Source organism: Microtus ochrogaster, chromosome 1 (assembly GCF_000317375.1).
Source record: "Microtus ochrogaster isolate Prairie Vole_2 chromosome 1, MicOch1.0, whole genome shotgun sequence".
NCBI lineage: Eukaryota > Metazoa > Chordata > Mammalia > Rodentia > Cricetidae > Microtus > Microtus ochrogaster.
The window spans coordinates 60259896-60272804 of record NC_022009.1 but is presented as its reverse complement, the minus strand read 5'-3'; the positions used below and the strand labels follow the sequence as shown (position 1 = coordinate 60272804).

General features: G+C 40.5%; 1 protein-coding gene across 3 annotated transcripts in view; it reads left to right on the top strand.

Moving 5' to 3' along the window:
• Positions 1 to 12909, top strand: part of Akap6 (A-kinase anchoring protein 6) — a 387996-nt gene that overhangs the window by 285123 nt on the left and 89964 nt on the right. The window lies entirely within an intron of this gene.

The window sequence follows — 12909 nt, the reverse complement described above, 5'->3', positions numbered from 1 at the left end:
AATATAGTATCTACTCCAATGTTAAAGTGAGAGTTTGGCTCCATCCCCGGATTATCTGTAGATTTCTATAAAAGTCCTAGCAAGAAAGGCCGTTTGTCTCATTTGGCTCCTGGTACTCAATGAAACATATGTATTTCAGATAAATGATTTAATGGAAATGTCATCTACCTATTTTTTTTAAAGCGTTTCCTAGTTTCAAATTATATATCTTTATAGTTTATATAATTCATAATTAGACTAATCTGATTTAGAGCTTGAAAAATTACATGGCATGCGATTAAACTTGATAGAGCACTACAGTATGAATTTGGGCTTGTTATTTTGTTAAAAATTAGTACAGGGTCAAAGTTTGTTGTAATGGCTGTGGCGGACTACGTTCCTGGCACCCGGCCGCCCGCACGGCTAGCTTTATGCCCGAAATAATTACACGGAAACTGTATTCTTTTAAACACTGCCTGGCCCATTAGTTCCAGCCTCTTATTGGCTAGCTCTTACATATTGATCTAACCCATTTCTAATAATCTGTGTAACACCACAAAAGTTTAAAGATGAAAACCAAGTATTCTCATTGGCAAAGGGATAGTGGTATGAAAAATATAAGAATTATGTTTAATGTTCCATGTAGTTTTATCAGGAAGGTAGTGGTTATGATAACATTAATCAAAAGTAATATATATATACACACATATATATGTCATATAATCATAGATACATATGTCATTTAATCCGAACACTTTGTCTTTCTTGTGCTTCTATATTTTTATGGCTTAGTAGAATTTAATACGTGTGTGTCTGAAGTGTAAGGTAGGGAGCAAAGCTATAGTTATTGCAGAAGAAGTTTTAGGATTTATTCAGAACAGGTGGTAGGCCCCAAGGGAATTCCCTAACCCCAGTGCTGTCACTCAGGAACTCACTATCCTGGGTCGCACGTGTCTTCATCTCACAACCATGTCTAACTGTACATGGAAGATGTGTGGGTTGTGATGTGCAGGACACTGGAAATGTCTCTGCTCCACCCCCTCCTGTCTCAAGTGTCCGTGCTTCTTGTATCTCAGCCCTAAGATCCAGTTCTTTGAAAATAAAGAATGACCTCTGCTAGAGGCTGATATTTGGGAGGGTATAATATTGAATTAAATGCCAATTTTAAAATCTGGTTTAGATGAAGACTATAAAAATATAGCTCTGTTAATGCAGCGTCTAGCATGCATGAAGCTCTGGGTTGTTCTTAGGCACCAAATAACCAGGCATGCTAATCCCAACACTCACAAAATAGGGGTAGAAGGATTAAAAATTCATGGTCATCTTAGGCTACATAGTGAGATTAAGGCCAGGCCTGGGCTACATGAGGCTCTGCCTCAAAAATGTGGTTTAGATCAATAGACAGTGTAAAATGAAGCAATAAAATGTCAGAAGATATCCAGAAAATGGGTCAAGTGCAAATCTCAACTTTACCACTGGATAAAAAGGGAACTGGATTTATGGGTATGCATGTGTGTTGGAGTATGTTCATGTGCCATGGGATGGGAGACCAGCTAGGGAATTCAGTGTTGCAGCACCTGCACCCATGAGGTCCATTCACACCCAAACCATAGCAACTATCAAAGAAAACTCGACGGATTTGAGTCGGCTCGTCGTTCACCAGACTGTGACAGGAAACTCTTATGTTTTCTACAATGCCTTTGCACACCAGGGAAGTCCTATTTCTGTCAGATTCAGAACAGCTAAGTCTGAAAATATATATACGGTGGGGGCTATACTAAAGACAGGAAAATTCAACCTTGCAAGCCCTGTTATCACCAAAGAAATCTCCCAAGGAAGCATCCCTATGGGGAAATATCCCACAGGAATATCATTTGTGAAAAGACCACTTGCCAGGGCTGTCAGGAAAGCAGATTCAGTTTTCAGAATCAGGGGCATTTCTTAGCATAGTTTTAATGACGTGGGCATTGCTAAAGCTCATACATTCTTAAACTCGGCACCTCTGTAACACTCACTATACCCTAATGAGGTACACTGGGGAAAGATACGAGTGCTATTTCTGCTGACTTTAGTTCACTTGTAGAAGACACAAAACACATAAGCACATACATCTACATATGTGTGTGTATGCACACATTTTTTTCCTGAAGGAAAAAACCACCAAGTTAATATCCTATTGCTTCAGGGCTTTATTTCAGTCTTTTTACTAAACCGTCTTGTGCAGAGCTAGGGCATTCCTCCAGAAGATCATCTATACATCCCGAGATCCATCAGAACATGCTCTTCAGATGCTTTCCCTAGTTGATTCCATATGTCTTTAGACATTTGCATAAAAAATTTATGATTGTGATATTCCTCTTGTCATGTTACCCATTAAAACCCGAGAAGCTTGTGGAGGAAGAATGCACAGAGATGCATTTATGCACACACATTTACATACGGGCACACACGTGTATGAAGTATTAATTTGTTTAATTAACAAAGTCTTTCATCGGAATTGAATTTAGATGAAATCAGAGTCCTTGGACTCAAGACATTTAAAGCATGCATGTATAAATAAGAACGCAGAATTCCTTCATCTATGCTAAGGTTTCAAGCAGGAGTGCATTCTATGTTATAAATCTTGGCCTATTGGATTTTACTGCCTCCCTTACAAACAGCACAATCTCTTTTAATACTCATAACTGCCTCCCAAGAAATCTCCCTTCCACATAGTCCACTGAGCTCTTTAATATTAATTAAATGCATATTCTAAGTGGCTGTGATAGATTTAGACTTGGTAGAGTAAGAACGAACAGTTAGTGACAGGTGAGATACCCAGGGGTCGGGAGGGTAAAGGTGCCTGTTTGTCAAGCCTGAACCTGAGTCTACCCTCTGGGACCTACACTCACACAAACCTTGGCATGTGTGTTTGTGAATAAACACCATAAATAAGTGTCACACAAATTTCAAAAGAATTAATGATTACAAATTTGTTAAAATTTTATGTACCAAGAGGGAAGACTTCATATCTGTTGATTTTATCTTTTGTTTCAAGTAAAATAACATACTTTCTGGAGCATTCTAGAAACTTAATAATTATATTTCAAAAATATTTCCAGAAGGCTTTTTCAGTCATTCAGCTGCACTAATTAGAAGTAAGCTATCATTTCATGACTTTTCCAAGTAAGTCATTGAGTATAAAATTTCATGGCTTTTTATATTGGATATAAACAAAAAATTTCTACCTTTAAAAAACTAAAAAAACCAGGAAAGACAACCCTTAATAATCACAGAGTTGATGTTTGGCCAAGTTGCTATCAGGGGAAAAGAAGGAAAAGAAAAGAAAAAGCTAGAAGAAGGAAAAGGTGTATTCGTGACAGACATAAACAGCACAACAGTGTGCAACTGGTCTCTGTATGTGTACAGGGAACCTCTACTCTCTCAGCCAGTAGCATTCTCTGATGTAGTCTTGATCATTTATATCAATTAAATGAATTAGATGATGACAATAGATTTAGACTTCGTAGACCAAATTTAACAGTCAGCGGTTAGAGGTTAGAGGGGGTGGTTTTAACTGGTAGAGGTGCTTAACACTGAACCTAATAGTTCTACGGCCATCACATGTACGAGTGAGACATTTCCTATGCAGATCTGAGAGTGAAAACCAACAGTATATGCAGGTAGAGCAGGGTGAGTAAGTGAAGATGGGTGGTAAACTTCAGTACAATGCTCTTGGACTTACGGTAACATTACATTTTAAATAATTGCCATATGTGGACATTCTTTATATATCTTACCTAGAAATTAGTTGTGAACTTTTTCAAAGCGTGGAAGTAGTCCATTTTATTGAAGTGCCCTAAGAACCATCCTGTGACCTCATTTATGCCATTGGCACCCTTAAGAGATAATAGCTTCAAAACCCCACAAAATCCTGGCTACCAGTCCTGTAGAAAAGCTAAAGCAGAACTCTAGATTAGCCAATGCTTATGTTCTCAAGGACGTCTTGCTCTCTTCCCATGTGCCTATACTTTTTCTTTATTTATATTAATGATATTTATTTACAGATTGAATATTTAGTATGTGGAGATTCATATAAAATGAAAATAGTTAATTCCAAAATGAGACAGAAATACCAGTGTTAAAACAGTTTCCTTTTGAAATTCAGGATTTTGTTTTCTATTTTATTTCTAGGTATGGAAAGCTATAGGAAAATCTTGTGATTGACTATTTTAATTCTTTCATTTACTTAATTTGGAAACATTACATATAATATTGTTATCAAATGATGTGGTTTTTTTTTTATTTTTGGTTTTTCGAGACAGGGTTTCTCTGTGGTTTTGGAGCCTGTCCTGGAACTAGCTCTTGTAGACCAGGCTGGTCTCGAACTCACAGAGATCCGCCTGCCTCTCCCTCCCAAGTGCTGGGATTAAAGGCGTGCGCCACCACCGCCCAGCTCAAATGATGTTTTTGTAAACACAAAATTAGGGCCAAGGTGGAGTCAATAATTAGTAGTAGTTGTGTTGTGGAAGTCTCTAATGCAATTACAAAAAGGCTAAAATATACACCTTCTAGAATTAGAATTTGGTTAATATTTGTGATGAATCTGTATTGTGGCCTTATTTGTGTCCACCTTGAGATGGATTAGGGTTTGCCGTCTTCTCGTTGAGTTCTTACTTCTTCTTTGGGTCCCCTGAGCTGGACCACTGAGACTTGAAAACACGCATGAAGGACATTGCCATCCAAACGATTTTCTTTTTCCTTCCTCTTATCTGTCTGATAGGTAGAAGACCCGTTCTGTAAAACAAACATTGGTTGTCCTACAAACCACGGGGGGGGGGGGGGATCTCTGTATTCACTGAAACTGCGGCACAAGTCAATCTCTAGGCTTGGGCTCCTTGGAGTCTTCTTCTACAGCCATCCATAGAGCAGAAGGATTTAAATTTAGCGAGCATTTTATGGTCCGGGTTTCAATGAGAGTTTCACAAGGCTCCATCCTCCAACTTTGTGTTAGGAAGAGAATTAAAATATGAAAACACTGTTGGGAGCCTTTTCTGTTTAACAGCAACAGCAGCAAAACAGGGCTGCTAGAATCAATGCCGGAAATGTCAGGTGTCAGCCAACCAGGGCACCCAGTTTCATTTTAAAACACTTGAACTGCAGCAAATCGCTTTGTTCCCTACCCACTGCCCACACTGCTGTCCAGACCTGTGCCCTGCGAGGGTGGACATTCCCAGCACTGAGCAGGACTTGCAGTCAGGCATACGCTCCCACACTAAGCTAATTCTTAGGGGTTTTGTACATCTATTTAGTTCCCTGGAAAGTGGGGATTTCAATTTCAGCAGAACTTCCTGGTCTAAAAGTGCCCTCAAAGGTAACTTCATTTCATTTTCTCCCTTCAAAATTTTTAAAATCCATTGCAGATAGGAGAGAATTTATCCCCTGCTAAAGACCTTTCCAGAAGGAATTCCACAAACTCCCATTAAAATGTTTAACAACTTTCCCTACCCTGGAAGCCTTCCTATAGCCTGTGTGAACGCCTTTTGTTGTTAGGTTTAATTGTCAAATCTACCAGAACCCAAGCTCTGTAATTAAATATTTTCTCTCTCTTCTATGTAGTCACATTTTCAAGTTTTTGCAGTTTTCTTTTCAAGCTAACCAAACCATATTTTTAGATAATTTATTCCAGTTTTGTCTACACTCCATCCAACTGACGCTATTTCCATGCTCTCTTATGGGAGATAACATGCCAACACCGAGAGACTACTATTAAACCTATCTATGTGAGGGACATAACAAGCTCCATGGATTTCTCAGCCACAGTTTTCAGCTCTCTCTCTTGTTGCCAGCTAATAAAGGTCTTTGTGATGTTTAGAAGAGGGATGTGGCTTGTCTGGGATGGTTTTCCATCATAGTGTGCACCTCAAACATGTAGTTAAAGAGAAAATAAAAGGAACATAAAAATGGACCCCAAGTAAACCTCTTTCCATATGGGGCAGAGCCCTGTCTCCTTGCTGCTAATGCACAATCGATTACTTATGAAGGAATGAGGCATGGTGGTTTGGGCCCAGTTTGCACCTAGAGCTTACACAGCATGTCAGACAGACATGACTTATATATGTCTATTTTTAATGCATGGCTTTTGTCGCTTTCTCAAGCTTGGTTATTATATCTAATGTTATGAAAACCATTGATGCAAAGTTTTTAAACCTAAAAGAAGTGATGGAAGAAGAAACGGTAAGAGGCAGCGTATCAAGGGCACGTGAGGTAGGAACTCTAGAACAAAGAGCCTATCGCGAGAACAAAAGCCGACCCTGCAATACAAAGGGGAAAGGGGCCAAAGCAAGCTTGTTCTGTCTCCGCGGGAAAGGTGGTCTCGAGGCTACGCAAAGCATTTCTAAGTCACACGGAGTTTTTCACAACTTCCACAAGATTTTCCAACACTGTAAGCAGCAGGTTGAAGGCGCAGGGCGTGGGAATCATACGCACCGTGAATGGTTCTGGTGAAAATTCAATCAAGCGTCGCACGCAAGGGACTCTTCTGGGAACCTGCAAACCTCGCCTTGCAGGTCAAAACTCATTTTTAAATAAAGCTTTATTGGAACACAACCTCATACATCTTTTAGGTAGCGACGGTAGGAGAGCTGAGTAAGTGGAGCAGTGATCGCACAGCTGACATTCTTAAACCATTTACATTTAACCTCATGGGAAAACGTGTCAATACCTATTATAAATAATAATTAGGACTATACTTTAGGAGTACGTAGTATTCTTCAGATTTGAAGGATTTCTCAGTGCAATTTTCTGTCTAGTATACTGCAATACCACCTGTTGCTCATCAGTCTAAGGTTCCAATCATCTTTTTTCAGACAACCCAAATTTTCTACTCTCTTGCAGTGTTGAACAATTAATTGGTTCATTTCACCACCAGGTGGCCTCCTATACTCTATTGTGCTTGTAGGGCCCAAAGGAAGTGAGAAAGTGGCTCTCTCACGTTTCTCAACAAGTCCTTCTCTGCGCCTTCACAGGCCCCCTGGCTGCTCCGTTATGCCTGTGGTTCCTGTTTGGTCCGATAACATAGTCAAGTCATACTGCTCGCCTTGGGAAACTAGTTCTAGTTCAGAGCTGGGAATAGTTAGGACAGTAAATAAAAAGATTGGAGCGTGTGGGAGTACAGGCGAGAACGTGAGTGAGCTAGTAGGGGAAGGCACGCATGCGCGCGTGTGCGTGCACACGGCCCCCACAGTGGCGGTGTAACATGGAGAACTGGCTTTCGTTCTAATTGCTTCACGTGTCTCAGCCCCACGCATACTGTATACAGGGGTAGCTGGTTTAGAAGCTTCCTTAGGGAAAGAGAAGGCCGACTCAGACTCACATCTCCCGTTTGAAGAGAATCGATGCTCTTCATCTTCTGGCTCTGGTTTATATTTCATCCTATAGATACCCTTTTGAGTTTTTGATTAGCATTACTAAGGCCACTGTAAAAAAATTACATGATGGAGTCCTAGAGACGTAAGCCAGAACCCCCTTGGGCACCAACTCCTATGTAAGTTTATTATTGTTGTTGCATTTGTTTATGAATATGTTTGTGTATGTCTGTATGTGTGCAAGGGTGCACACACTTGCCGTGTGGCTTGTATGGGTTGTCAGAGTCCAGCTTGTGTGCCAGGTCACCAGGCTCGGCCACAGTGCTTTCCCTCACTGAGATACTGCCCCAGGCTTTCGTCTCAGGTCTCATTCTCATTGTACAGTGAGGAGGAGTTGGACTGAGTTGTTCTAAGTGTGGATTTCAGCCTCACCACTCCCTCCGGGGAAGAGATATGATTGATTACCTCAATAATTGACTTTGCCTGTGGGGAGTCTGGCAAAATCAGAATTCTGCAACACATTTTTAAAGATTTATTTATTTATTATGTATACAGTATTCTCTCTTCATGTACACCCACAGTCCAGAAGAGAGCAAGAGATCTCATTACAGATGGCTGTGAGCTGCCATGGGGGTCCTGGGAATTGAACTCAGGACCTCTGGAAGAGCAGCCAGCGCTCTTAACCACTGAACCATCTCTCCAGCCCCTGCAACAAAATTTTAAGGTTAACAAACTCATGCGTAAATACGGTATTTTAAGGTTAGCAAACTCATGCGTAAATACGGTATTTTAAGGTTAACAAACTCATGCGTAAATACGGTATTTTTCAGCTGTCATCCGAGTCTCTAAATGGCACACCAGTTTTGCTCGCTCCAGCCAGTGTCGCATGTGGTTTGCGGGTCTTAGACTGTTCTCATGACACTTTATCCTTCGGCCGTAGACTAAACATCCGTGTGCTCCGTGGTGACGTTTGCTAAGTCTGTCACAGAAAGTTCTTTCATGTCTTAATTTTCACACACCTTCATCTTCTTCCTTTCTTCTTTAGCAATATCTACTAAATGCTCCTGTTTTTCACAACATAGAAACCACTGAAAATCATCGTATCATTTGAGCGACTTGTTTTCCTTTCTGTTTGCCTCCTGTTACTGGCCTATATCTGAATTATTTCCTTGGTTGTCATAGCAGGACAGCTAAAAGCACTTAGCTGTCTACAAGTGTTCTGTTTGCCTCTGCTGCTGTGATATAAACACCATGACCAAAAACAAATTGCCGGGGTGGGGGGAGCTTTAATTCCGGTTCATAGATTACCCCATTCTTGAAGGGTAGTTGAGGCAGGAGCTAGAAGCAGAAGCCTCAGAGGAATTCGGCTTACTGATTCCTTGGGTGAACTTTTTATACAGCCCAGTCCCACCTGCCAGGGTTGGCACCGCCCACAGTGGGCTGGGCTAGCCTCTATTCACTAGCAATGAAGGAAATGCCAGACAAACAGGCCCACAGGCCATTAGTTGGGGTTCCCTTTTCCAGGTGAGTCTAATCAACCCCCAAGATTAGCCATCATATTGCCGAAAGGACCTACGGGGCCCTAAGGACATTTGGCAAAGGGCAAGCTGGCTTAGGTTGTTTCTGCAATTGCTATGGGAGAGCAGCATACTGGTTTCTCTCCCTTTGGCTAGACCTGATTGGAGGAGGTGGGCCACAATGTTACCTTTACTATTTTTTTTTTGAAGAAACTCCATCAAGTTTTCCAAGTTGCCTCCAATTACTTTCTCACAAACAGTGTGGAAGTGCTCTCCGTCCATCCTGTCTTCACAAAGAGCTCTTTTGCCTTTTCAGTAATAGTCATTTAGATGGAATGAAGTTATGTTTCAAATGGTTTCAATGTGTACTTCCCTAATGATGAACCGTGTTGGGCGTGTGTGGTGTACGTGCTTTTGGCTGCTTACATGTTTTAGAAATGCCCATTTCTGCATCAAGAATTTTGCTATTGTTTTGCTGTTGAGCTGTTTCAATATCTTATATATTTTTATACAGATCACTTGTTAAAATACGGTTTGCGAATATTTTCTTCTGCTTGTTAGTCATCTGCACTCTTACCTATTTCCTTACTGATTTTTGGTTTTATTGTTCAGCAACTTTACTGAATTCATTTATTGTGTCTAATAATATTTTGGGGAAGTATTTAGAGTTCTTTGTACATAAGATCATATCAGATGAAAATGAAAGCTTGGCAGCTTGTTTTCTAATTTAGGTAACTTATATTTCTTCCTCTTGCCTAATGAAGCTGCCTATCCACAGGCGAATGGATAAAGAAAATGTGGCAGACATCCATGTTCCCAGTGAGTGTCACATTGTTCGTGTACAATAGAATGTCATCAAGCCACAGAGAGGGATGGAGTGTTGTCACCTGTAAAGACATGGATGAATCTGGAGAACATTTTATAACTTGAAGCAAGTCATGCACAACAGGAAAATAGCCAGTCATCTCGCTCAGATGTGAGACCAGAAATGCTGTCTTCATCCATGATCTCAGTCAGATGTGAAATCAGAAATGTCTTCATCCATGGTCTCGCTCAGATGTGAGACCAGAAATACTGTCTTCATCCATGATCTCACTCAGATGTGAAATCAGAAATGTCTTCATCCATGGTCTCGCTCAGATGTGAGACCAGAAATGTTGTCTTCATCCGACAGCTGTTAGTGGAGGTTTGGATAGTTAAAGGGTGGAGAGAAATGGGGTAAGGTGGAAAAAGACAGACCATCCCTTAGAAGGAATACTTCTGAAATTCAGTTCAGAATATGCTAATGTATACAGACAGAAATGGGTAAGTGGTTGAGGCTGGGCACAGGGAGGGAGAGACCTGGGGAGTAACCGCTAGCAGTTATACAGAATTCTGAATTAATTATAGTAATGTTTGCACAACTCTGTGGACAAAGTAACAACTCTCCTGCTATGCACCTTAAGTGGTTAAAGTGTATTAGTTATTAATTATATCTCAATAAAACTGGATAAGAGCAGGTTATTATGGAATAAAAGTACTTTGGGTGACCTAGTGACAGGCAATCACTGTACTCCCAAATTTCCAACTGGAGTGTCTACTCTGGAGGGTATGTGGCTAATGGTAGATGGGGGAGGGGCTTATTGGCTGGAGGCACATGCTTGTTTGCTTGAAGAGAAACTGGCCAGAAGTTCTGTAATTTGGAAACTGCTTTCGTTAATACCAAACCTGGTTAATAATTTATGAAATCTTCACCACTTTCTGCATGCCAAAACACAAAGTTCTACCTTGGTTCTTACTTTTTAATCGTATATTTTGGAAGTTATCTTAGGTTCTAATACACATAGTAAGAATAAATTGGGAGTAGGGAGCTGGCTCAGTTAGGATCCAAATTCGAATATCCTGAACCAATGGGAGGCAAGCTCAATACTACTTTGTAATCCCCACACTCCCATTGGGAGATGGGAAGAGGAGAGTCCCTGAGATAGGGGCCAGCTAGTGTGGCATATTCAGTGACAAACAACAAAAGAGACCTTGCCTCAAAGAAGATGGTAAGTAAGAACTGACATTCGAGGTTGTACTAGGTTCTTTAACATGTACACTATGGCGCACACCACATTCACACATACAAAAATGGACACAGACATTACACACACACACGATGCATGCAGATAAAATTAAAAGAATGAATGGTCTAATATTTTCACCTTTACTTAAAGTACAAGAAATAATGTAATCTCATATTACTAACTACATGAGGACAAGCAGAAAGCAGGTTAGGTGTTATGATATGCTGTAGAATGGCAGTTTTAGAGGCTTTCCTGCTCCAAGCCTGGAACCTATCTGACGAAAGGAGAAAAGTGACTCTTGCAAGTTGTCCTCTGACTTCCAAATGCACATGTGCTCGTAAATAAGTAAATGCAAGCTTTAAAAAAATGCAAAGGCCACCCTTTTCTTTAAGTAATTTATAATCTACTTTGTTTAGAAAAGTACAAACAGACCACATGAAATAAGAGCAAAGACCACAGAATGAGTGTTAGTTTTCTTACAGCTTATGTAAGAAATGATAGCTGAACTGGGATTTGCTGGGGAGAAAATCAAATAAGAGAGCAGAGGTAGATGCTTTGCAGAAAAGTGCAATGTGAGAAACACACACACACACACACACACACACACACACACACACACTCCTTAGCTCTGATAGTTCACTTGGCATGCTTCTGTACTGGAACCGGGAATTTCCACTGGAGAGGAATGGAAAGTCTATGATGACTCACAGTAGATTTACCCAGTATATTCAACGGAAGTTATTCATGGGCGATGTCCTTCTCTTTGTACTGATAGTTCAGTGTTCTATGTGGGGAAAAGAAGTAATCTGCACAATATATAAACTATTGCTATGAATCCATAAACAGATGAGGACAGCAGGGCCCAGGATTCTATTGCCTTGGCAGCATTTGGAGCAAGGTCGAGTAGACACGGGTATAGTGCTTGTTATATAGCAGGCCTTAGCTCTTTTCTATGTCAGTTCATCTAATCCTCATAACAACTCTATGGAGGGTTAGCATTTATTCTTAGGCAAGGAACGAAGACTCAAGGAAGTACTGAGATGATTGTTTATAGGATTTGTGAGGTTACTAGTGCAGCTAATATCAACATATTCCCTCCTTCCTTCCTAAGAGAAGAGAAAAGTAGTTACAACTCTGCCTTGAATTCAACTCTTCGTTGAATACATCCTACAAGGTGGGAATTGAATGTGTATGTAATGTTTATCTTTTCAGTGCTTCTTTTTTGATGTGACTTATTTTACTGTCTAGTGTGGCTAGAGAGTAATTATATTACTTCTCAGAAAGAAAAGGGGGTGTTTGCAGTCTTGTATGCAAATGCACAGCAGACCAAAGCAAATCTATTAGAAGAGTCACATGGGTTAAAGTTGAAGAGACTCTTTGAATGATATGTTCTACACAGAAATGTAATATTCTTACAAAAATGGTCTGATTACATCTTCAAACACAAGTAGTTGAGAAGGGACAAGGGTGTCTTCATCTGTGTTTTGCTGGTGATGAAGCTATGGAAAACTGAAATGACTTCTCTTGGGTGATACAGCATGCCGTGCACAGAGGGAAGACAGGAAGACAGGTACAGGGCAGAAAGCACCCGGGAGGGGTTCTACCTCTCCGTGATTCATAGAGAAAACCCTCTACAGCCCATTTAGTACCGACTTCTGTAAAAGTTTGCCATTGTTGTTAAAACAGTATCCTGTTTGAAATGCCCACTTCTCGTGCTTCTCTTCTTCTCCGCGCAATGAATGCTTAGCCTTTTGAAAGCCGTCACACTGTATTTTGTCATGTGATGATTTCAGGGAAGTTGCTCACTGAAGACCTCTCCAGCTCTAATTTTCCTTATAACCTTTCCTGCATGTTACTTTTCCACACTTTGCTTTCTTTATTTTGTTCTCTGAAACTTTAACACTTCCTCCCCCGTAATTTTATTGCTCTGCCTCTTGTAGTTGAGATGCATACATATATCTAATATCTAATTGTCTACATGCCTCTCTCTCTCTCTCTCTCTCTCTCTCTCTCTCTCTC